The following is a 24,684-nucleotide window of genomic DNA, read 5'->3' as shown; positions in this document are numbered from 1 at the left end:
CATATGGATTGTTTTCATTTTTTTGCTGATGTGAAGAGAGCTACTATGAACTTCCATGTATAACTATTTCTTTGAACATCAGTTTTCAATTCTGGTTATATATGTAGGAGTGGAATCACTGGGTCATATGTTTATGTTTAACTTTTTGAGGAAGAGTTGAAAGACTTTCCACAGTGTCTACAGCATTTTACATACCCACCAACAATATATTGGGGTATCAATTACTCCATATTTATGCCAAAACTTCTTTTCTTCTGTCTCCTTAATTATATAGCCATCCAAATGTGTGTGAAGTGGTATCTCATTGTGGTTTTGATTTGCATTTCCCTAATGTCTAATGATGTTTAGCATGTTTTCATGTGCTTATTGGTGATTTGTATACCTTCTTTAGAGAAATGTGTATTCAATTTCTTTGCACATTTTTAATTGGGTTGTCTTTTATTTTTTGAGTTGTAAGACTATTATATATACTAAATACTAAACCTTTGTCAAACCCAGGATTTGCAAATATTTTTACCCATTATTTGGCTTTTGTTTTCTTCACAGTGTCCTTTAATGGACAAATGTTCTTAATTTTATTGAATTTCAGTTTATCTATTTTTTTCCTTTGTTGCTTGTCTTTTTGGTGTCATGTCTAAAAATTCATTGCCAAATCCAAGCTCATTAAGATTTACACAGAAGTCTTCTAAATTTTTTATACTTTTAGCTCTTATATTTAGGTCTTTGATCCATTTTAAGCTAATTTTGAAATGGGTGTGAGATAAGAGTCCAATTTTATTATTTTCAAGGGTATATCCAATTATCTCAGCACCATTTCTTGGTTATTTAATGGTCTTGCCACCTTGCCAAAAATGGGTTTGATTCTGTATTCTCAGTTCTATTCCATTAATCTATACATCTATTCTTATGTCTATATTACAAAAATTTGATTACTGTAGCTTTGTAGTAAGTTTTAAAATCAAGAATTATGGGTCTTCTAATTATGAGCATTGCTTTGGCTCTTTGAGGTCACTAATAATTTCATACAAATTTTAGAATCAGCTAGTCCATTTTGTAAAAATGGTAGTAGAGATTTTGATACAGATCGCACTGAATCTGTAGATCAGTTTGGGAGTATTGCCATTTAACAACATTCATTTTTACAATACATAATCATTGAATATCCTTCCATTCACTTAGATTTTACTTAATTTCTTTTGATGTTCTGTAGTATTCAATGTACAAGTCTTGCATCTTCTTGGTTAACATTAATCCTAAGTATTTTCCTTTTTTTTAAGATTTATTTATTTATTCTACAGAGAGAGAGAGAGCACAAAGGGGAGGGGCAGTAGGAGATGGAGAGAGAGTCTCAAGCAGACTCTGTACTGAGTGTGGAGCCCGATGGGGGACTCAGTCTCACAATCCCAAGATCACAACATGAGCCAAAACCAAGAGTCAGTCACCCAACCAACTATGCCACCCAGGTGCCACAGTATTTTATTTCTTCTTAATGCTATTATTAATGAAGCACATTCCATAATTCATTTTCGGATGATTCATTTCTAGCATACAGAAATACAACTGATTGGGGGGCTTGGATGCTCAGTCAGTTAAGTGTCTACCTTTGGCTCAGGTCATGATCCCGGGGTCCTAGGATTGAGCCCCACATCTGGCTCCCTAATCAGCAGGGAGCCTGCTTCTCCCTCCCCCTCTGTTGATCCCCCTGCTTTTGCTCTCTCTCTCTCTGTCAAATAAATAAATAAAATATTTTTTAAAAAAGAATTACAACTGATTTTTGTGTATAGATCTTGTATCCTGCAACATTGATGAATATGTTTATAATCTGAATATGTTTTGGATTTTTTGTAGTCATCTATGTATAAGAACATGGCATCTGTGAACTAAAATAGTTTAACTTTTTCCTTTCAAATTTCAAAGCCTTTTCTTTCTTTCTTTGGCTAATTTCTCCAGCTATATCTTATTAGTACAGTGTTGAATAGAGGTGGTAAGAGTAAACATCCTCATCTCATTTCTGATCTTAGCGAATTAAGCTATTAGTTTTTTACCATTGAGTATGTTAGCTGTGGGTTTTTCAGAGATGCGTTTTATCAGGTTTTGCAAGTTCCTTTCTGTTATGAGCTGAATTGTGTACCCCCCAAATTCATATGCTGAAGTACTAACTTCCAGTACATCCGAATATAACTGTAATTGGTGACAAGGTCTTTAAAAGAGGGTGTTAAATTAAAATTAGGCCATTAGGGTGAGCTCTAATCCAATCTGACTGGTGTCTTTACAAGAAGAGGAAATTTGGACACAAAGACATAGCAGCAGTGTACACCCACAAGACCATGTGTGGACAGAGTGAGAAGGCAACCATCTGCAAAGCAAGGAAAGAACTCAGAAAAAAAGAAACCTCCTGAGCTCTTGAATTTGGACTTCTAGACTCCAAAACTGAGAATATAAATTTCTGTTCTTTAAGCCATTCTGTCTGTGACATTTTGTTGTGACAACTCTGGTTAACTTTAGCACACTTCTATTCCTTGCTTATCAAGTGACTTTTATCATGAAATGCTGTTTCTGCATCAATAAAAATGACCATGTGAATTTTTTTCTTCATTCTGTTAATGTGCACTTATTGATTTTTCTATATTTGAACTACTCTTGCATTCCTAGGATAAAAGTCCTACTTGGTCATGATGGACGATCCTTTTAATATACTGTGGGATTCTGTTTGCTAGAATTTCATTGAGGATTTTTTCATCTATAATCATAAAGGATATGGGTCTATAGTTTTCTTTTCTTGTGATGTCATTGTCCAGCTTTGGTATCAGGTAAATACAATCTTCAGAAAATGAGTTAGAGAGTGTTCCAATTACTTCTGTTTTTTAAAGTGTTTGAGAAAGATTGAAATTTCTTTATTAAACAATTAATAAGCTACTACTGGGGTGCCTGGGTGGCCTAGTCGGTTAAGCCTCTGCCTTTGGCTCAGGTCATGATCCCAGAGTCCTGGGATCGAGCCCTATGCTGGGCTCCCTGCTCAGCGGGGAGCCTGCTTCTCCTCTCCCTCTGCCTGCTGCTCTGCCTGAGCTCTCTCTCTGTCAAATAAATAAATAAAATCTTTTTTTTAAAAATAAGCCAATATCGATTTCCATCTTCTTTGATTTCTTACATCCAAGTTTTATAGTTTTTTTCACACAAATATTTCACATATTTTCTTAGATTTATACCTAAGTTCTTCATTTGGTTTTTGCTAATATAAATGACATTGTATTTATATTTTAAAATCTCAGTTGTTCATAACTGGTCTATAAGAAAGCAGTTGACATTTGTATATTAACTTTGTACCAGGAGATATTTTGCTGATTCTTTGAGGTTTTCTATATAGACAATCATAGAATGTGAAAAAAATATATTGCTTCTTTCCCAAATATGTATGTATATTTCTTTTTCTTGTATTATTGCATTAACTAGGAATTCCAGTATAATGTTAAATAGGAGTGGTAAAAGCAGACATCCTTACAGCTCTAAGATTTATCATCTTTTATTCTGTTTATATTGGAATTACTTTGCTCTTCTTTTTCCAGTTTCCTGAAATGGAAGCTTAGGTTGTTTTTAGATCATTTTTCTTTTCTGACATATGCATTTAATGCTATAATTTTTCTTCTAACCACTAGTTTTGCTGCATCATACAAAGTTTGATGACTTGTATTTTTTTCATTTAGTTCAAAATGTTTATTGTGGTGAGAACACTTAAGAAGAGATCTAAAGTCTTACATGTTTAAGTACACATTATCATTAATGATAAGCACAATCTAGAGATACCAAATCTCTAGAAATTTTTCATCTTGCATGACTGAATTTGTTATACTCTTTGGTTTTTTCCTTTTTTTAAATTTAAAATTCGATTAGCCAACATATATTACACCTTTACTTTCAGATGTAGAGTTCAATAATTCATCAGTTGCACACAATACCCAGTGTTCATCACATCACGTGCCCTCTTTAAAGCTCATCACCCAATTACCCCATCTCCCCACCCACATCCCCCCAACAACCCTCAATTTGTTCCCTGTAGTTAAGAGTCTCCCATGGTTTGTCTCCCTGTCTGATTTCTTTCCATTCAGTTTTCCCGACCTTCTCCTATGATCCTCTGCACCGTTTCTTATATTCCACATACAAGTGAAACCATATGATAATTGTCTTTCTCTAATTGACTTATTTCGCTCAACATAATACCCTCCAGTTCCATTCACGTCAATGTAAATGGTAAATATTCATCCTTTCTGATGGCTGAGTAATATTCCACTGTGTATATATACCACATCTTCATATATATATATATATATATATATATATATATATATCACATAATATACCACATATTCTTTATCCATTCATCTGTTGAAGGGCATCTTGGCTCCTTCCATAGTTTGGCTACCATGGACATTGCTGCTATGAACATTGGGGTGCATATGCCCCTTCTTTTCAGTACATCTGCATCTTTGTGGTAAATACCTAGTAGTGCAATTGCTGGGTCATAGGGTAGCTCTATTTTTAACTACTTGAGGAATCTACATACTGTTTTCGAGAGTGGCTGTACCAGCTTGCATTCCCACCAACAGTGTAAGAAGGTTCCCCTTTCTCCGCATCCTCACACCAATCAGAATGGCTAAAATTAACAAGTCAGAAAACAACAAATGAAGTTTTATACCCCTTTAATAGCAACTCCCTATTTTCTCTTCCCCTTAGCTTCTAATGTTTCTGCTTGTGACTGTCTTAGATACCTCATTTCAATGGAATCATGCAGTATTTATCCTTCTGTGACTGGTGCATTTCACTTAAAAGATCCTCCAGGTTCATCCATGTCAAATATGGCAGTATTTCTTTCAATTTTAGGGCTAAATAATGTGCTGTTGTGATTTATATATCATGTTTTCTTTATCCATTTGTCTGTTGATAGACATTTAGGTTGTTTCCATATCTAGGCATTGTGACTAATGCTGTAATAAACGTGGAAATGCAATGTATCTCTTGGAGATCCTTCTTTACATTTTCTTGGATATATACCCAGAAGTGGAATTGCTGGATCATACAGTAATATTTTTTTATTATTCGATGAAAGCTTACACTGTTTTCCATAGAAACTGTACCATTTTATATTCTCGCCAACTGTGTACAGCAGTTCCAACTTCTCCACATCGTCACAAACTCATATTGTCTTTTGCTTTTTCATAAGTATTATTATAGCCATCCTCAGGGGTGTAAGGTTGTATTTCGTTGTGTCTTTGATTTGCATTGCCTGGGTGATTACTGATATTGAGTATCTTTTCATCCACCTGTTGGCAATTTGCATGTTTTCTTTGGAGAAATGTGTATTTACATCCTTTATCCATTTTTTAATCAGGTAAGTTGTTTTTTTGATATTGAGTTGCAAGAGTTCTTACATATTTTGAATACTAATCCCCTTTCAGACAAATTGTTTCCAAATATTTTCTCCATTCCATAAGTTGCCTCTCATGCTCTTAAATGTTTCCTTTCCTGTGCAGAAGCTTTTGAGTTTGATGTATTTCCACTGGTCTATTTTTGCTTTTGCTTCTTGTGCTTTTGGTGCCAGAGCCAAGAAATCATTGCCAAGCTCAATATCATGAAATTTTTCTCATATGTTTTCTTCTAGGAATTTTAGTTTCAGGCCTTATGGTAAAATGTTAACCCATTTTGAGTTGATTTGTGTTTGTAGGGTAATACATGGGCCCAGTTTCATAGTTTTGATCTGGCTGTCCAGTTTTCCCAGCACCATTTGTTGAGGAGACTGTCCTTTCCCCATTGTATATTCTTGACACTCTTCTAGAATATGCAGCCTTGACATATATGCATTTTTCTGGGCCCTCTATTCTATTCCTTTGATCTGTATGTCTGTTTTTATGCTAGTATACTATTTAAATTACTATAACTTTGTAATAATTTTGAAATCGGGAAGTGTGGTGTCTCCAGCTTTAATGCCGGCCTCATAAAATGAGTTTTGAAGTGTTTCTTTCTCTGCAATTATTTGGAAAAGTTTCAAAAGGATTGATGTTAATCTTTAAGTGTTTGCTATAGTTCCCTAGTAAAGGCCTTTATTTATTAGGAGTCTTTTTATTACTGGTTCAATCCTGGACTTTTAACAGGGGGAGGTGGGCAGGGGTGACTGACTACTATTTCAATTTCCTCCCTAGTTAGATGTTTATTCAGATTTTCTATTTTTCATGATTCAGTCTTGATAGGTTATATGTTTCTATGAATTTATCCACTTTGTCTAGATTACCAATTTTTTAGTGTATAATTGTTCACTCTAGTCACTTTTGACACTATATATTACTTTGGCATAAGTTGTAATGTTTCCTCTTTCAGAACTTTCTGATTTTATTTCAAAATTTTAAAATCTCCCTTGAAACTTCTGTGATCAATGTGTTATTTAGAAGCATGTAATCTAGTTTCCAAGTATTTAGGGTATTCCAGGTGTCTTTCACTTAGTGCTATTTAATTCAATTCCATTGTGGTTTCAGAGCATACTTTTTTATTTTAAAAATATTTTGTTATCATTTAAGTATAGTGGACATACAGTATTATGCTAGTTGCAGGTGCACAACATAGTGACTAAACACTTGCATACATTATGCAGTGCTCACCACAATAACTGTAGTTATCACCTGTCACCATACAAAGTTATTAAAATATTATTGACTATATTCTCTATGTTATATTTATCATACCCAATACTGATGTATTTTATATTTTTATTTCATTTTTATTCCTCTCCCTCTCATTCTTTTTTTTTTTAAATTCCAGACAGTTAACATAGAGTGTTGTATTAGTTTCAGGCATATAATTTAGTGATTCAAAAATTCCACACATCATACGGGGCTCATCACAAGGGCACTCTTTAATCACCATTTTGTTTAGCATTATACTCTTCAGCTCCATCCATGTCATTACAAATACCAAGATTTCATTCCTTTCTATGGCTGAGTAATATTCCATTGTATGTATATACCACATCTTTATCCATTCTATAGGTTTCCTTTTAGCCTTGTTGATTGTTTTCTTCACTTGGCAGAAGCTTTTTATTTTGATGAAGTCCCAATAGCTTATTTTTCCTTTCGTTTCCCTTGCCTCAGGGTACGTATCTAGAAAAATGTTGCTACAGCTAATGTCAGCTAATATCCTGCCTGTGCTCCCTCCTAGGATTTTTATGGTTTCTGGTCTCAATTTGGTCTTTCATCCATTTTTAATTTATTTTTGTGTGTGGTATAAGAAAGTGATCCAGTTTCATTATTTTGCATGTTGCTTTCCAGTTTTCCCAACACCATTTGTTGAAGAGACTGTCTTTTTCCCATTGGATATTTCTTTCCTGCTTTGTCAAAGATTAACTGACCATATAGCTGTGGGTTCATTTTTGGATTTTTCTATTCTGTTCTATTAATCTATGTGTCTATTTTTATGTCAGTACCATACTGTCTTTTCACTAAAGCTTTGTAATACAACTTGAAGTCTAGAATTGTGATACCTCCAATTTTGTTCTTCTTTCTCAAGATTGCTTTGGCTATTTGGGATCTTTTGTGGTTCCATACAAACTTTAGGATTGTTTGTTCTAAGGCTATGAAAAATGCTGTTGGAATTTTGATAAGGATTGCATTAAATATGTAGATTGCTTTGGGTAGTATAGACATTTTAACAATATTTGTTCTTCCAATCCATGAACATAGAATATCTTTCCATTCATTGGTGTCATCTCCAATTTCTTCCATCCATGTTTTATAATTTTCAGAGCACAGTTCTTTCACCTCGTTGGTTAGGTTTCTTCGTAAGTATCTGATTATTTTCTGTGAAATTGTAAATGGGATTGTTTTTTTAATTTCTCTTTCTGTTGTTTCATTATTGGTGTATAGAAATGCAGTAGATTTCTATATATTTATTTTCTATCCTGTTCTATCCTGCAACTTTACTGAATTCATTTACCAGTTCTACTAATTTTAGGGGGAGTCTTTCAGGTGTTCTATATAAAGTGTCATGTCTTCTGCAAATAGTAAAAATTTTACTTCTTCCTTAACAATTTGCCTGTGTTTTATTTTTATTATCTGATTGCTGTGGCTAGTACTTCCAGTACTATGCTAAATAAAAGTGGTGACACTTTTCAGTGTCCACTATTCAGTGGACATCTTGTCTTGTTCCTGACCTTAGGGAAAAAGCTGTTTTCCCCATTCAGGATGATATTCAGTGTGGGTTTTTCATATATGGCCTTTATTATGTTGAGGTAGGTTTCCTCTAAAACTACTTTGTTGAGGGTTTTTATCATGAATGGATATTGTACTTTGTCAAATACTTTTTCTGCATCTATTGAAGTGAACCATTTCTTCATTGTTGATTTTGCTTAGATAATTTGTCCATTGATATAAGTGAGGTACTAAAGTCTCCTACTAGTGTTGTATTATTATTAATTAGTTCCTTTATGTCTGTTATTAACTGTTTTATGCATTTGGGTGTTCCCATGTTGGGTGCATAATTTTAATTGTTATATCTTTTTGTTTGATTGTCCCCTTTATGATTATATAGTGCCCTTCCTTGTCTCTTATTAGTCTTTTTTTTTTAAGTCTAGTTTGTCTGATTTAAGTATTGCTACTCTGGTTTTCTTTTGACATCCATTTGTATGATATCTGCTTCTCCACCCCCTCACTTTCAATCTGTAGGTTTCTTTAGGTCTGAAATGAGTCTTTTATAGGTAGCATATAGATTGGTCTTGTTTTTTATGCATTGTCACCATATATATTTTGATTATAGTGATTAGTCCATTTAAATTCAAAGCAATTATTGATAGATATATATTTGTTGCCAGTTTGTTACTTTTTTGTAGTTGTTTCTGAAGATTTTCTCTGATCTCTTCTTGTCTTTCCCTCTTTCCTGGTTTGCTGGAACCTTAGTGATTAATTTGAATTTACTTTGCTTTATACTTTGCATATTTATTAGTGGTTTTTGATTTGTGGTTATCATTAGGTTTGTATATAACATCATCTGCATATAGCAATCTGTATTATGTTGATAATCGTTTAAATTTCAACCCATTATCTACTCTTCTCCCTATGTTTTAGGCATATGGTATCATATTTTACATCCTTTTATTTTGTGAGTTCCTTCACCGATTTTTTTAACAGAAATATTCAATATTTTTTTACTGTTTCTGTGTTTTTACCTTGATATTGTCTTTGGTCTTTCCTTTCCACTCAATGAGTCCCCATTAATATTTCTTGCAGGGTTGGTTTTGTGGTCACATACTCCTTTAGTTTTTATTTGTCTCTGAAACTTTATCTTTCTGTACTGAGTGATAGCCTTGCTGCATACAGTATTCTTGGTGGCAGGTGTTTCCCTTTCAGCATTTTGAATATATCATGCCACTTTTTTCTGGCCTGGAATGTTTCTGCTGAAAAATCCACTGATAGCCCTCTGTGGCTTCCGTTGTATGTAACTGTCTTCTTTGGTCTTGCTGCTTTTAATATTTTTTCTTTATCACTACATTTTGCCATTTTATTTTTTTTAACTTTTTTTAATTTAAATTCAATTAATTAACATGTAGTGTATTATTAGTTTCAGAGATAAAAGTCAGTGATTCATCAGTCCATTTTACCATTTTAATTACAGTATGTTTTGGTGTGCTCTGGAGTGCAAGCGCTGTTAGTCTTTGAAGCCAGAGGTTTTTAAGGCTCCTCTCTCAGCCCATTCTAGACAACTGGGAAGCAAAGTTCTTTTGAGGTACCCGTGTGTTGAAAAGATATCAGGATGCTCGCTCTGTTTGTCTGGTATTTTATGGCACACTCAAACAGTGTTTTCCAAAAATAATGAATCCATAGGTGCAAGGATGAACTGGGAAGATATTTGGGTGAAGAAATAAGACACTACATGGCTCTGCTTTTTAGTGCATGGATCAGAGACACATCTATGAACAACTGCTTACACAAGTTGATTACTGGGCAATATAATTTCTCAGTTTTTCTGAGTAAATGAGTGCTTCTTGCCATGGACCTAGCTTGTGCATCAATTTAGGGTCTCGCTAATCAGGAGGAAAAAGAAGGCGGAGGAGTAGGGGACCCCTTTTTCAGCTGGTCCCCTGAGTCGAGCTGGATATGTACTAGACTATCCTGAAACCCACGGAATCAGCCTGAGACTCAGGAAGATACATCTGGATCTCTACAAAAGAACATCTCCAGCGCTGAGTACTGAGGTACGAAGCAGGGAGCCGTGAAACCGCACACAGATAACGGAAGATAAACGAAAGGGGGAGGGAGCTGCTGTGCTCTGGCACCGGGAAGCAGTAGCCACCTGCACTGGGGAGTGGGCCAGACTCGAGGAATGGCACCCATGAGAGAGCAGACTGAGACCGTGAGCCTGGAACGCACGCGACCAGAATGAAAGCTGGAGTTCTGGAGGACTCACTGGAACTGGTCTAAAACCAGGAGCTTGAGAGTGGGCAAGCATCCAGACTAACAACCAGAGCTCCGGAGTGCACAGTCGAACTATACTGAAACCGAGAGCTTGGAAGCGCATGCAAGCAGACTGAAAACCGGCGCTCCAGAGCGTGCCCGAACCACACTGAAACAGGGAGCTCAGGAGTGATTGCGGGAATTGGGGGCAGTTGGCGGAGTTAGAAGCACAAAGGACACAGACCTGCTGGCCCTGGAAGTGAGGGCTGGGACACCGGCTGTAGGCCACACAACCCGGGATGCTACAGGGATTTTGGCAGCACCAACAGAAACAGAGCTAAAGTGGCCAAGAGAGCTCAGTGGAGAGTGGACTGCAATCGCTGTTCTGAGACAGAGACTAAGATACAGCCACTGCTGCTCTGACTCTCAGAAGAGTCATAAAAAAACACCAGGGAAAGCCGCCAGAGAACAAAAGCCTGGAAATACCAGTTCACATTGTGCCCATCCCCATCCCCTCTCACAGGGGACAGGGCGACTCTACCCAAACAGGGTTGCCTGAATATCAGTGCGGCAGGCCCCTCCCCCAAAAAGCAGGCTGAAAAATCAGGAAGCCCAAATCCCTAAGGTCCCTATGAAACAAGTGCACACAGCCTGGGTCCTGGTCAATAATTTGGACTCTGGGCAACCCCGCAACCTCTTATCAGAATGACGAGGAGGAGAAATCCCACCCAGCAAAAAAAAAAAAAAGATAATGAATGTGGCCTCTGCCACAGAACTGATGGATATGGATATAACCAAATTGTCAGAGATGGAGTTCAGAGTAACAATGGTCAACATGATGTGTAGACTTGAAAAAAATATTAACGAAAATATTAATGAGAATATAGAATCTCTAAGGGCAGAAATGAGAGTGAATCTGGCAGAAATTAAAAAGACTATGAATCAAATGCAGTCAAAACTAGACAATTTGATGGCCAGGGTAATTGAGGCAGAAGAACGAATTAGTGAATTGGAGGATGGGATGGTAGAAGAGAACGTTAAAACAGAAACTTGGCTCAAAAAAAAAAATCCAATCTCAAGAATGTAGATTATGGGAGATTATTGACTCAATAAAACATTCCAATGTCAGAATCATCGTCATCCCCACGGGGGTGGAGAAAGAGAGAGGTCTAGAAGAGATAGTTGAACAAATTGTAGCTGAAAACTTCCCTAATCTGACAAAGAAAGCAAGGATTCATGTCCAAGAGGCAGAGAGGACCCCTCCCAAGGTCAAACAAGGCAAACCTACACCACGTCACGTCATAGTGCAATTTGCAAATATTAGATCCAAGGATACAGTATTGAAAGCGGCCAGGGCAAAAAGATTTCTCATGTACAGAGGTAAAAATATCAGAATAACATCAGACCTGTTTACAAAGACTTGGCAAGAGAGGAAGGGTTGGCAGGGTATTATTAAAGCTCTATCCGAGAAGAACATGCAGCAAAGGATCCCTTATCCAGCAAAGCTGTCATTCAGACTGGATGGAGAGATAGGACCTTCCAGGATTGGCAGAAACTGAAGGAATTCGTAACCACCAAACCAGCCCTACAGGAGATATTAAGGGGGGTTCTATAAAAGTAAAAAGGCCCCAAGAGTGATACAGAACAGAAATTTACAATCTATAGAAACAAAGACTTCACAGGAAACATGACATCATTAAAATCATATCTCTCAATAATCACTCTCAATGTGAATGGCCTAAATGCTCCCATAAAACACCACAGGGTTGCAGATTGGATAAAAAGACATGACCCATCCATTTGCTGTCTACAAGAGACTCATCTTGAACCTAACGATACATCCAGACTGAAAGTTAGGGGATGGAAAACCATTTTTCATGCCGACGGACCTCAAAAGAAAGCTGGGGTAGCAATTCTCATATCAGACAGATAAGATTTTAAATGAAAGACTGTAGTTAGAGGTACAGAAGGACACTATATTATTCTCAAAGGTTGTATCCAACTAGTCAATATGACAATTATAAATATCTACTCCTCCAACAGGGGAGCAGCTAGATACAGAAAGCAACTCTTAACCAGAATAAAGAGACATATAGATAATAATACGTTAATAGTAGGGGACCTCAACACTCCACTATCAGCAATAGACAGATCACCTAAGCAGAAAATCAACAAAGAAACAAGAGCTTGGAATGACATACTGGACCAGAGGGACCTCATAGATATATACAGAACACGACACCCGAGAACAACAGAATACTCTTTCTTTTCAAATGCACATGGAACTTTCTCCAGAACAGACCATATACTGGGTCACAAAACAGGTCTCAACCGATACCAAAAAACTGAAATTATTCCCTGCATATTCTCAGACCACAGTGCTTTGAAATTGGAACTCAATCACAAGGAAAAATTTGGAAGAAACTCAAACACTTGGAAACTGGAACCATCCTGCTCAAGAATGATTGGGAAAGCCAGGAAATTAAAAATCAATTTAAACAATTTCTGGAGGCCAATGAGAATGAAAACACATCGGTCCAAAACTTGTGGACACTGCAAAGGCGGTCCTAAGGGGAAATCACGAAGCCATCCAAGCCTCACTCAAAAGAATAGAAAAATCTAAAATGCAGTTTTTATATTCTCACCTTAAGATGCTGGAGCTGGAACAGAAGAACCGGCTTAACCCATGCACGCAGAAGGCAGTTAATCAAGATTAGAGCAGAGATCAATGAATTAGAAACCAGGAGCACAGTAGAGCAGATCAACAGAACTAGAAGCTGGTCTGTTGAAAGAATAAATAAGATCGATAAGCCACTGGCCAGACTTATTCAAAAGAATAGAGAAAGGACCCAACTTAATAAAATTATGAATGAAAGGGGAGAGATCACAACCAACACCAATGAAATAGGAAGGATCATTAGAAACTTTTATCAACAGCTTTATGCTAATCAATTAAACAACCTGAAGAAATAAATGCCTTCCTGAAAGCTATAAGCTACCAAGACTGAAACAGGAAGATGATTATTTAAACAGACCGACACTATGACGAGATTGAAGCAGTGATCAAAAACCTCCCCAAAAACGAGAGTCCAGGGCCTGATGGATTCCCCGGGGAATTCTACCAACCATTCAAAGAAGAAATAATACCTATTCTCCTGAAGCTGTTTCAAAAAATAGAAATAGAAGGAAAACCACCAAACTCATCCTATGAGGCCAATATTGCCTTGATACCCAAATCAGGCAAAGACCCCATCAAAAAGAAATACAGACCAATATCAGTGATGAATATGGATGCCAAAATTCTCAACAAGATCCTAGCTAATAGGATCCAACAGTACATTAAAAGGATTATCCATCCTGACCAAGTGGGATTCATCCCTGGGATGCAAGGGTGGTTCAACATTTGCAAATTGATCAGTGTGATAGATCATATCAACAAGAAAAGAGTCAAGAACCATATGATCCTCTGAATTGATGCAGAAAAAGCATTTTACAAAATACAGCATCCTTTCCTGATTAAAACACTTCAGAGTGCAGTGATACAGGGTACATTCCTCAATTTCATAAAAACCGTCTGTGAGAAGCCTACAGCGAATATCATTCTCAATGGGGAAAAGCTGGAAGACTTTCCCTTAATATCAGGAACACGAGGAGGATGCCCACTCTCACCATTATTATTCAACAGAGTACTAGAAGTCCTTGAAACAGCAATCAGAGAACAAAAAGGGATAAAAGGTATCCAAATTGGCAAAGAAGAAGTCAAACTGTCTCTCTTCACAGATGACATGATACCCTATATGGAAAACCCTAAAGACCCCACCCCCAAGCTACTAGAAGTTATAGTGCAATTCAGTAATGTGGTGGGATACAAAATCAATGCTCAGAAATCAGTTACATTTCTATACACGAACAATGAGAGTGAAGAGAGAGAAATTAGGGAATCCATTCCAATTACAATAGCACCAAAAATCATACGTTATCTCGGAATTAACTTAACCAGAGATGTGAAGGATCTATATTCTAGAAACTACAAATCTCTCTTGAAAGACATTGAAGAAGACACAAAAAGATGGAAAAATATTCCATGCTCATGGATCAGACGAATAAACATAATTAAAATGTCTATGCTACCCAAAGCAGTCTATACTTTCAATGGCATCCTGATCAAAATACCAATGACATTTTTCAAAGAACTGGAACAAACAGCCCTTAAATTTGTGTGGAACCAGAAATGGCCCCAAATTGCCAAGGAATTGTTGAATAGGAAACACAGAGCTGGGGGCATCACGTTGCTGGATTTCAAGCTATACTACAAGGCTGTGATCACAAAGACGGCATGGTACTGGCACAAAAACAGACACATAGACCAATGGAACAGAATAGAGAACCCAGAAATGGACCCTCGGCTCTTTGGGCAACTAATCTTTGATAAAGCAGGAAAAAACATCCGGTGGAAAAAAGACAGTCTCTTCAATAAATGGTGCTGGGATAATTGGACAGCTACATGCAAAAGAATGAAACTTGACCACTCTCTCACACCATACACAAAGGTAAACTCCAAATGGATGACAGACCTCGATGTGAGACAGGAATCCATCAAAATCCTAGAGGAGAGCATAGGCAGCAACCTCCAAGACATCGGCCACAGCAACCTTTTTCATGACACATCTCCAAAGGCAAGAGAAAAAAAAAAAAGCAAAAATGAACTTGTGGGACTTCATCAAGATAAAAACCTTCTGCACAGCCAAGGAAACTGTCAAAAAAACTAAGTGGCAGCCCACGGAATGGGAGAAGATATTTGCAAATGACACTACAGGTAAAAGACTGGTATCCAAGATCTACAAAGAACTTCTCAAACTCAATACGCGAGAAACAAATAAACAAATCATGAAACGGGCAGAAGATATGAACAGACACTTTTCCAATGAAGCCATACAAATGGCTAACAGACACATGAAAAAATGTTCAAAATCATTAGCCATCAGGGGAATTCAAGTCAAAACCACCTTGAGATACCACCTTATGCAAAAATTGACAAGGCAGAAAACAACAAATGTTGGAGAGGATGTGGAGAACTGTTGGTGGGAATGCAAGTGGTACAGCCACTTTGGAAAACAGTGTGGAGGTCCCTTCAAAAGTTAAAAATTGAGCTACCCTATGATCCAGCAATTGCACTACTAGATATTTACCCCAATGATACAGACGTATGGAAGAGAAGGGCCATATGCACCCCAATGTTCATAGCAACATTGTCCACAATAGCTAAATCGTGGAAGGAGCCGAGATGCCCTTCAACAGATGACTGGATTAAGAAGATGTGGTCCATATATACAATGGAATATTACTCAGCCATCAAAAGGAATGATTTCACAACATTTGCAGCAACTTGAACGGGACTGGAGGAGGTTATGCTAAGAGAAATAAGTCAAGCAGAGAAAGACAATTATCATATGGTTTCACTCATTTTTGGAACATAAGAAGTAGGAAGATCAGTAGGAGAAGAAAGGGAAGCAGGAAGGGGTGGTAAACAGAAGGGGGAATGAACCATGAGAGACTATGGACTCTGGGAAACAAACTGAGGGCAGTGGGGGATTGGGATAGGCCGGTGATGGGTATTAAGGAGGGCACGTATTGCATGGTGCACTGGGTGTTATACACAAGTAATGAATCATGGAACTTTACATCAAGAACTTGGGATGTACTGTATGGTCACTAACATAACATAATAAAAAATTATTTTAAAAAAATAGGGTCTCATTAAAAATTCGCAGTACCATTAGCACAATAAAAGTAATGGTGTTTCTTTAATACATCAAATAGTTTTAAAATTCTTCCTGTTTAATAAAGTTTTGTAACTCTTTGGAAAAAAAATAATTACAGTATGTCTCGGTGTGGATCTGTTTTGCTGATTTTTGGGGGGGTTCTCTGTGCCTCCTGGCTCTGGATATCTGTTTCCTTCCCCAGATTAGGGAAATTTTCAGCTATTATTTCTTCAAATAAATTCTCTGTACACTTATCTCTTTTCTTCCGGGACTCCTGTAATCAAATGTTATTACATTTGATGGAGTCACTGAGTTCCCAAAATCTATTCAGGTTCTGCATAATTCTTTTTTCTCTCTTTTGTTCAGCTTGATAACTTTCCATTACTCTGTCTTCTAGGTCATTAATTTGTTGCTCTGCTTCTTCTAGCCTGCTTATTCCATCAAGTGTCTTTCTTATTTTGTCTATTTGAGCTCTTTATCTCTGCTATATTATCCTTTATTTCTGTGTTAAGAGTCTCACTGATGCCTTCCACTCTTCTCAAGTCCAATGAGTATCCTTATGAACATTGCTTTGAATTCTTCAGCAGGTGTATTACTTATATTGTTTTCACTTAGATCTCTGACTGTGGCCTTGTGCTGTTCTTTTGGGGAAAATTTCTCCTTCTCATTTTGTCTAACTTCTGTGCCCATTTCTATGTGTAAGGAAAGTCAGCTACTTCCGTTCTTCAGGGTAATAGCTTTATGAAGAAGAGGTCCTATAGTGCCCTGCAGTGTAGTGTCCCCTGTTCCCCAGGGCCTGGTGTTGCTGGGAGTATCTCCAATGTATGTTGTGTGTGCTCTGCTATTGTGTCCTGGCCACTTTGTCCTTTAGGCCAGTCTTCTACAGAGGCTCTCTTTGCCTGTCATGGGCAGTTTTTGGTCCCTTGCCTGAATATGGCGAGTTTTATCTAGGTGTGCTCTGATCTGCTTGTGAAATAAGACCTGTCACCACTGCTACTTGAATTGAGGCTCTGCAACACTCCTGGCTCAGGAGACTTGGTATTGGCAGTGGTTTGGGTTGGTCTTCTTGGGGGAGGATGCCCACCATGCTGGAACTGAGGCAAGCATGACTGAGGGGTGGGGAGGAAAATGGCACCTACTAGTTCCTTTGTTCCTGGAGGGGTCTCTCTGAATGTTGCCTCTCTGGGACATGCTCCGAGATGAGCAACTAACCTCCCCACTGTGTGCCCCAGGTGCTCTTCAGATAGCTGTTTCCATGGTGTATGTCTCAAGCTGTTTGCCCTGCCTTTTCTCTAAGAGCAGTCCCAATGTCCTCCAGCTCTCTAAGAGACGAGCATGCTGACCTTTGAAACTCCAAGCTTTAAGCCCTGGTGGTTGCCAGAGCTCATGAAATTTACCCTCTCTCACTTTTCAAGCCCACTGCTATGGGGATTCATTTTCCCTATGCACTCTCATTGTGTGATAATCTGTCTCTTGCCCTTCTCTGCAACCATGACTCCCTCCCCACCACAGTGGCAACAATCCATTTCTCTCCCAAGCTATAGTCTCCACATTTCCTACCTTCTTCTCTACCTTTAGTTGTGGAATTTGTTCTGCTACTCTTCAGATTGAGTTCTGGGATATCTTGGATGATTTGATAGTTATTTAGCTGTATTCTTGGGATGAGGCAAATCTAGTGTTCTCCTTCCACCACCATCTTCCCCTCTGTATCTTCCTTTCTTGAAGGTGGCTATTTGATGATTCTGACCTTTTCCAAAATTTTTTTAAAGATTTTATTTATTTATTTATTTGACACAGAGAGAGAAAGAGAGCACAAGCAGGGGGAGTGGCAGGCAGAGGGAGAGGGAGAAGCAGGCTCCCTGCTGAATAAGGAGCCCAATGTGAGGCTCAATCCCAGGACCCTGGGATCATGACCTGAGCCGAAGGCAGACACCCAACTTTCTGAACCACCCAGGTGCCCCCTTTTCCAATTTTCTATATCCTATGTGGAGCTAGAAATTCTTACGTTTCTATTTTATTTGTTTAGGGTTTTTTTTCCTAGTTATAATGGGATTAGTGGTCTTTTACTATTTCTACACCACGATTTAAAATCAAATGTCAGAATGATCTTACTAAAATATAAATTGGATCATGACATTCCTTTGCTTCTTATGTTTCAGTGGTTTCCCATTGTACAGCAAATTTTTAAAAATAGTAAAATACAAACTAATTTTCTGTCTGTCTCTCTCTCTCCTTTTTTCTCTCTCTCTCTAAGGTCCTGCATGATTTTATCCTGTCCTACCTTTTCAACTTCATCACATGACATTATTCTTACTTTCTAGCCCAATGATTGGCAAACATTTTTTTGTAAAACACCAGATAGTAATTATTTTAAACTTTTGGGTCATATGATTTCTGTTACAACTATCCAACTATGCTGTTATAACATCAAGCAGCTATGTACAATAAATAAATTAGCTTGGCTGTACTCCAAAACAAGCATATATGGACACTGATACTTGGATTTCATATAGTTTATGTATGACATGAAATATTTTTTTTCTTCAGGATTTTTTTCCTTCTAATGATAAAAAATATACAAACCACTCTCTGGATGCCGGCCATACAAAAAAAGATGCAGCAGGTCAGCCCATGAGCTATAGTTTGTTGACTTCTATCTAGCCAGAATAATTTACCTACACTGCATAGCAAGTACAACCCATTCCTTTTGTGGCTGATTTCTTTCTCCTTAGGTTTGGCTTTAAATGTGATCTTTTCACAGATTCCTTCTTCAGCCACCCTTTCTAAAGTAACTATGTCCTTCTCCCTTCTTTTACATTACATCCAATTTCCTTTTCCCTTTATTATTCTTATCACAATGTATAATTATATGCTTATGTTTTCTTTTTTTTAAGATTTTATTTATTTATTCGACAGAGATAGAGACAGACAGCAAGAGAGGGAACACAAGCAGGGGGAGCGGGAGAGGAAGAAGCAGGCTCATAGCGGAGGAGCCTGATGTGGGGCTCGATCCCATAACGCCGGGGTCACGCCCTGAGCCGAAGGCAGACGCTTAACCGCTGTGCCACCCAGGCTCCCCTATGCTTATGTTTTCTTGGTATTGTCTGTCTCTTCTAACAGATTTTAAGTTACATTTGATCAGGGACAATGTCTGTTGAGATTTTATTCACCAGTGCTTAACACTTACTATTATTTAGTAAGTATTCAATAAATATTTGCTAAATGCACTAGTCAGGCTCTTTCTGCCCTTTTGGGCTTTGATTGCTTACTTGAAGGGGTTGATGCAACTGTTTTAATTGTGGGTTTACTGAAGACACCCGGAAAGCGTATTGTGCTAAGCAGTGCCAAGTCGATGGCTCCATGAACCTAGTCCATCCTCTCCCCCTGTCACACTGTGGACAATTTGATGTCTCTGAGTTGTAAAACAGTGAGTGTTTTCTTGTAACTGAAATTCTTGATCTACAAAGCGCAGACTTCTCCCTTGCAGACACTGGCTTTGGCATGCCTAAAACAGTAAGATAGCCTTTTTTACTTCACTCTACAGATATTTAGTATATGTTAGTTAGTACAATATAAATAAGGCCATCTATTGAAATCTAGATGTAATTATACTCTACAAAAGGTCTATTTAAAAAAAAAATACCAGCTTCTATTTGACTGCTAAAAAAGACAATTTCACATATATGTCCACATACATACTAAAATAGTACTTAAAGCAAATAGTAAAAATACTAATGATTGGTATTCAAAGCAAATAGTAAAAATGTCCTCATTTTGTACAGTTCTAGAATGCATAGATTCCAGTTACCATGCTTTAGTTAAATAATACCAGTACCCCAACAACACACAGTTCAAATTTCATTTACCATGGTACACTGTCAGTAATTGAATAAAGTACAAACTTTACTGTTAGCTCTTCAGCGCCTAAATTACTATGCACATAACAGATGTACATGGTGGTTAATGACCAATCACATCATTTTTTTTTCAGTCTTTTGCTCATGGTCACTGAGCATGTATTTAGATGTATGCAGTGAACAAAGCATGTGTTTATGTTGCCTCTTCATTTCTCACTGATAAACCCACATGACATTTAACAAAAATGTATAATGAAAGAGTGAATTATCCAATAAAGATGAAAGTTCAAAAAAGAAACTAAAAGTGATTTTAAAAAAATAATGTATATATTTTTAACTCAATAATAATTTACATAATGTTATACTAGTTTCATGTATACAATATAATGTGAAATAAGTCAGTCAGAGTAAGACAAATACCATATGATTTCACCCATAAGTGGAATTTAAAAACAAATGAACGAGCAAAGGAAAAGACAGACTGAGAAAAGAAAGAACCAGACTCTTAAGTACAGAGAACAAACTGGTGGTTGCCAGAGGGAGGTGAGGGGATGGGTGAAATAGATAAAAGAGATTAACAGTACACTTACCTTGATGAGTAATGTATAGAATTATTGAATCATTATATTGTACACCCAAAATTAACAATGCTGTATGTTAATTATACTTCAATTTAAAAAAAAGAAAAAGAAAGAGAGAGAGAAAGAAAAGGGAACAGCTGCTGAGAAGAGACACTGCTGGCAAAGACAAACCTGCCAAAGAAATGCATGAAACTGTTGCAGAGTTTACCAAGAGGACCATCTTGAAAAATCACAATGACTGGGGAGGAGTTAAGATGGCAGAGCAGTAGGAGGACCCTATATGCTTGTCTCGTCCTTTGAACCCAACTACATAAATATCAAATCATTCTGAACACCCAAGAAATCGATCTAAATGCTGAGAGACCAAACTGCAGAGCTAAAGGGAGACAAGAAGCCACATCATGGAAGGTAGGAGGTGGGGAGACACGATTTGGGGTAGAAAAGAATCGTGGATGCTGCAGAGGGGAGGGAGCCTTGATCTTGGAGAGAGAGGAAAGAGAGAGAGAGAGAAACAGAAAAAGCAGCACACAGGGAATTGCACAAGAGAAACACATCCCCAAAAACATTAGCTGGAAAAACTAGAGCCGTTGATTATCGCGTTGTTACAAGCAGCGGAGCTCTAAGTCTGAGGTTTTAGACGTCCGTGCCACCGCTGAGTGAAGACTGACTGGCATAGCGGTACTCCTGTGGGGAAGAAGGGCAGACACCGGGGAGTGGGCAGCATGGTTTGAGGATTCCCCTGGGTCGCAATGGGAGAGAAAGTTCACCTTCTTGGAGTGCACTTGGGAGAGGTGGCAAAGACCCTCTGGGGACAAAAGAGCTGGTGAGCACCGAAGTGCTGACCTGGTCATTAGTATAGGAACAGAGACACCTGCTTGGTGCTAGCTTTTTGCTGTGTTTTACCATAAACTCCAAGCCCAAGCATGGTAGTGCGACTGCTTTTCTGAGACTAACTGGTACCAGCTACAGCATGAGAAGACCCTCCCCCAGAGAATCAGCGCAGGTCCACGCACCACAGGATCCCTAAAATTTGGAGTTTTGAAACTGCTGTGTGCCTGAGATAAAACACAGAAGTACTGTGCCACCTGGCAGGCAGTCAGCTAGGACACAGCCAGGGTAAAGGCAGGGATCTGACAGAATCCAGGAACACAAAAAAGGAGATTGTTCATTCTTCTGTGAGGGTTTCCTGAAGAGTGGTAGGTGTGAATTCCCCACTCCAGGGACATGAGAGGGGGACGTTGCCATTTCCCCCATGCCCAATAGCACTGACAGACTTCAGTGAGAAACACAGCACCCTCAATGGAAGATGGAGCCACTTACACCAAGCCCCACCCAGCTGCAGCCTGCAAGTGAATCTTTACTAGGGCAAGTTGGCCTAAGAACCAGGGCAGCAGTCCCTTCCCAGAAGACCATATGATTTCACTCATAATGTGGAAATTAAGAACAAAAATAGATGAACATGGCAGAAGGGGGGAAAAAGAGAGGGAAGCAAACCATAAGAGACTCTTAACTATGGGGAACAAACTGAGGGTTGATGGAGGGAGGTGGTCAGGGGTAGGCGAAATGGGTGATAGGTGTTAAGAAGGGCACTTATGATGAGCACCGAGTATTATATGTAAGTGATGAATCACTAAATTCTACACCTGAAACCAATTTTACCATATATGTTAACTAACTAGAATTAAATAAAAACTTGAAATCAAATAAATAAATAAGAAAATCCCAATGACTGAAATGATAATCTTCAAAAGCCTGAGATTTAGAGAAAGGAATCTTTTGTTCAGGACTCGGTTCTGCTTTGGGAGAAGTGTGAGAGTCTCAAAGACGCAGCCCTTTCAGACATCATTTATACTTAATTTCATCAGCACCAGAAAGTTTGGGATATTTTTCAGATGAGTAAAGGACCAGGTGAAGACACTGACCTTTTTGATATGGAAAAATTCAAAAGTTCATTTAAAAAAATTCTTCAGAGAACATTTAAAAATGTGAGTCAGGGGCACCTGGGTGGCTCAGTCCTTAGGCATCTGCCTTTGGCTCAGGGCGTGATCCCAGTGTTTTGGGATCGAGCCTTGCATCAGGCTCCCTGCTCTGCTGGGAGCCTGCTACTTCCTCTCCCACTCCCCCTGCTTGTGTTCCCTCTCTCACTGGCTGTCTCTCCCTCTGTCAAATAAATAAATAAAATCTTAAAAAAAAATGTGAGTCAGCCTCAGAGACACTAAGGAAATGCAGTATGGATTCAAGTTGGGGTACAGTATAGAAAGCCAAACCAGTACAAACCTGCTTATGTGGTGTATTATTCCCAGACTCCTTATGCCTTCACTTCTTCCTGCCAGCTGAAGAGCAATGTACCCCTTCTGGGTCAGGCACTGATAGTTGCTAGCAATCACAGTAAAATTGTGAATATGGACCTCAGTAGCCAGCACCTGGGTTCTCTTAAGTCTATTGTTTTTAAAAAGTATAATCAGACCATTGAAACTCACAGCTCTACTAGACTTCTACAAGAAAGAACACTTGAGCTGGATATACACATGGAGTCAATGATCATTCATGAAAAGAGAATAGAGAAAGAGAGAGTCCAGAGAGTGCCTCAAGAAACTTTTAGAGACAATCCTCAACCAAGACTAGAATTTTCACAAAATAAACTTGAAACAAAATTCAAAAATGACTTAAATGGAGACATCTTGGCTGAGAGAAAAGAACCCCTCTAGTGCCTAAAAATGTTCTCTAGCTCACATCTTCTGGAAGTGTTGAAATGCTAAGCACCAGCTGGTATTGCAAATGCACCACTTCCTCCATTGCTAACTTGCATATCCAATAAGGGAATGTATTATTTTAAAATTAGATATTTCTAATAAGAGGTGTGTGGTTTTGTAAGCACAGTATTCCCTTGACTAGACTGCATATGCATTTCAGTTAACAGCTGGCTGGATGGCTTCTGTTTATAAACTTGTGTTTTAGAAATTAACTCTTGATATTGACAAGTTTAGAAATGTTCACATGATTGTTGGGACTAATTCTTTCTTCCTCCACTGTAAACTCCTCTCCCCCATACCCCGCAAAGCATAGCAATTGTGGACCTTTAAAAAGTGACAAGATGCCCTTTTTCTCACTCCTATCTCTCCTCGATCCTGGAGACATCATGTTATAATTGCTTGTTTCCAAGGATTTTATCTTAAGCCTTGAATCATGGAAAGCAGCAGTAAGAAACTATACTCAACTCAAAACTTTCTAGGAAAAATCATAAAACTGGTCCATTCAGAGGGTAGAGTTATGTCCATTAAGTTATTGTTGGAGGTAGTGTATCAGATGATTCAATTATATGAAATAATAGTTTCATTGTGAATATGATACTTTTCGTAATCTGTTTTACAATACATATGACATTCAAAAGCAATAATACTATACTGATTTGTGAATAAAGATCTTTAGGGGCGCCTGGGTAGCGCAGTCGTTGGGCGTCTGCCTTCGGCTCAGGGCGTGATCCCGGCGATCTGGGATCAAGCCCCACATCAGGCTCCTCCGCTGGGAGCCTGCTTCTTCCTCTCCCACTCCCCCTGCTTGTGTTCCCTCTCTCGCTGGCTGGCTGTCTGTCACATAAATAAATAAAATCTTAAAAAAAAAAAAAGATCTTTAGAAACTAGTAAAAAAAATTGAAAGGAAAAAAGTAAAAGGTAAGTGGGGTCATAGAAGAAATAGTCGACCTTGGACCTGGTGACACTGCCACTGGTTGGAGAGGTTTGATGTATGAAGACAGCACATAAATTAGGAATCTGGTAGTGATGACCAACCACTGTTTAAGGTTGATGGCTTGCATCTACATTAGGGACTGTCAGCAATCCAGAATAGTGAGTGTTAAAGCTGTTTAAATTATAACACATCCCCATGTTGACTTTTAGTTTCTGAGGTTATCGGTGACTGTGATTACTGCTTTTAGTACTAAATATCACCGCAAATAGTGAAACGATCTGTGGATATAAAGTATAAAATTTACATTCATCTTTATCCACATTTCCCAGTGGAGCCCCTGGCCCTGAGAATGTTTAACATTTCCTACTTT

The 24,684-nt window shown here is 38.1% G+C and overlaps 1 pseudogene; it reads left to right on the top strand.

Moving 5' to 3' along the window:
• Window positions 1–21,933: 21,933 nt before the first annotated feature.
• Window positions 21,934–23,479, top strand: LOC103674187 (annotated as a pseudogene).
• The last annotated feature ends 1,205 nt before the right edge of the window (window positions 23,480–24,684 follow it).

Source organism: Ursus maritimus (assembly GCF_017311325.1).
Source record: "Ursus maritimus isolate PB19 chromosome X unlocalized genomic scaffold, ASM1731132v1 scaffold_X1, whole genome shotgun sequence".
In the NCBI taxonomy this organism is placed as follows: domain Eukaryota; kingdom Metazoa; phylum Chordata; class Mammalia; order Carnivora; family Ursidae; genus Ursus; species Ursus maritimus.
This window is presented reverse-complemented; position numbering and strand designations above follow the sequence as displayed.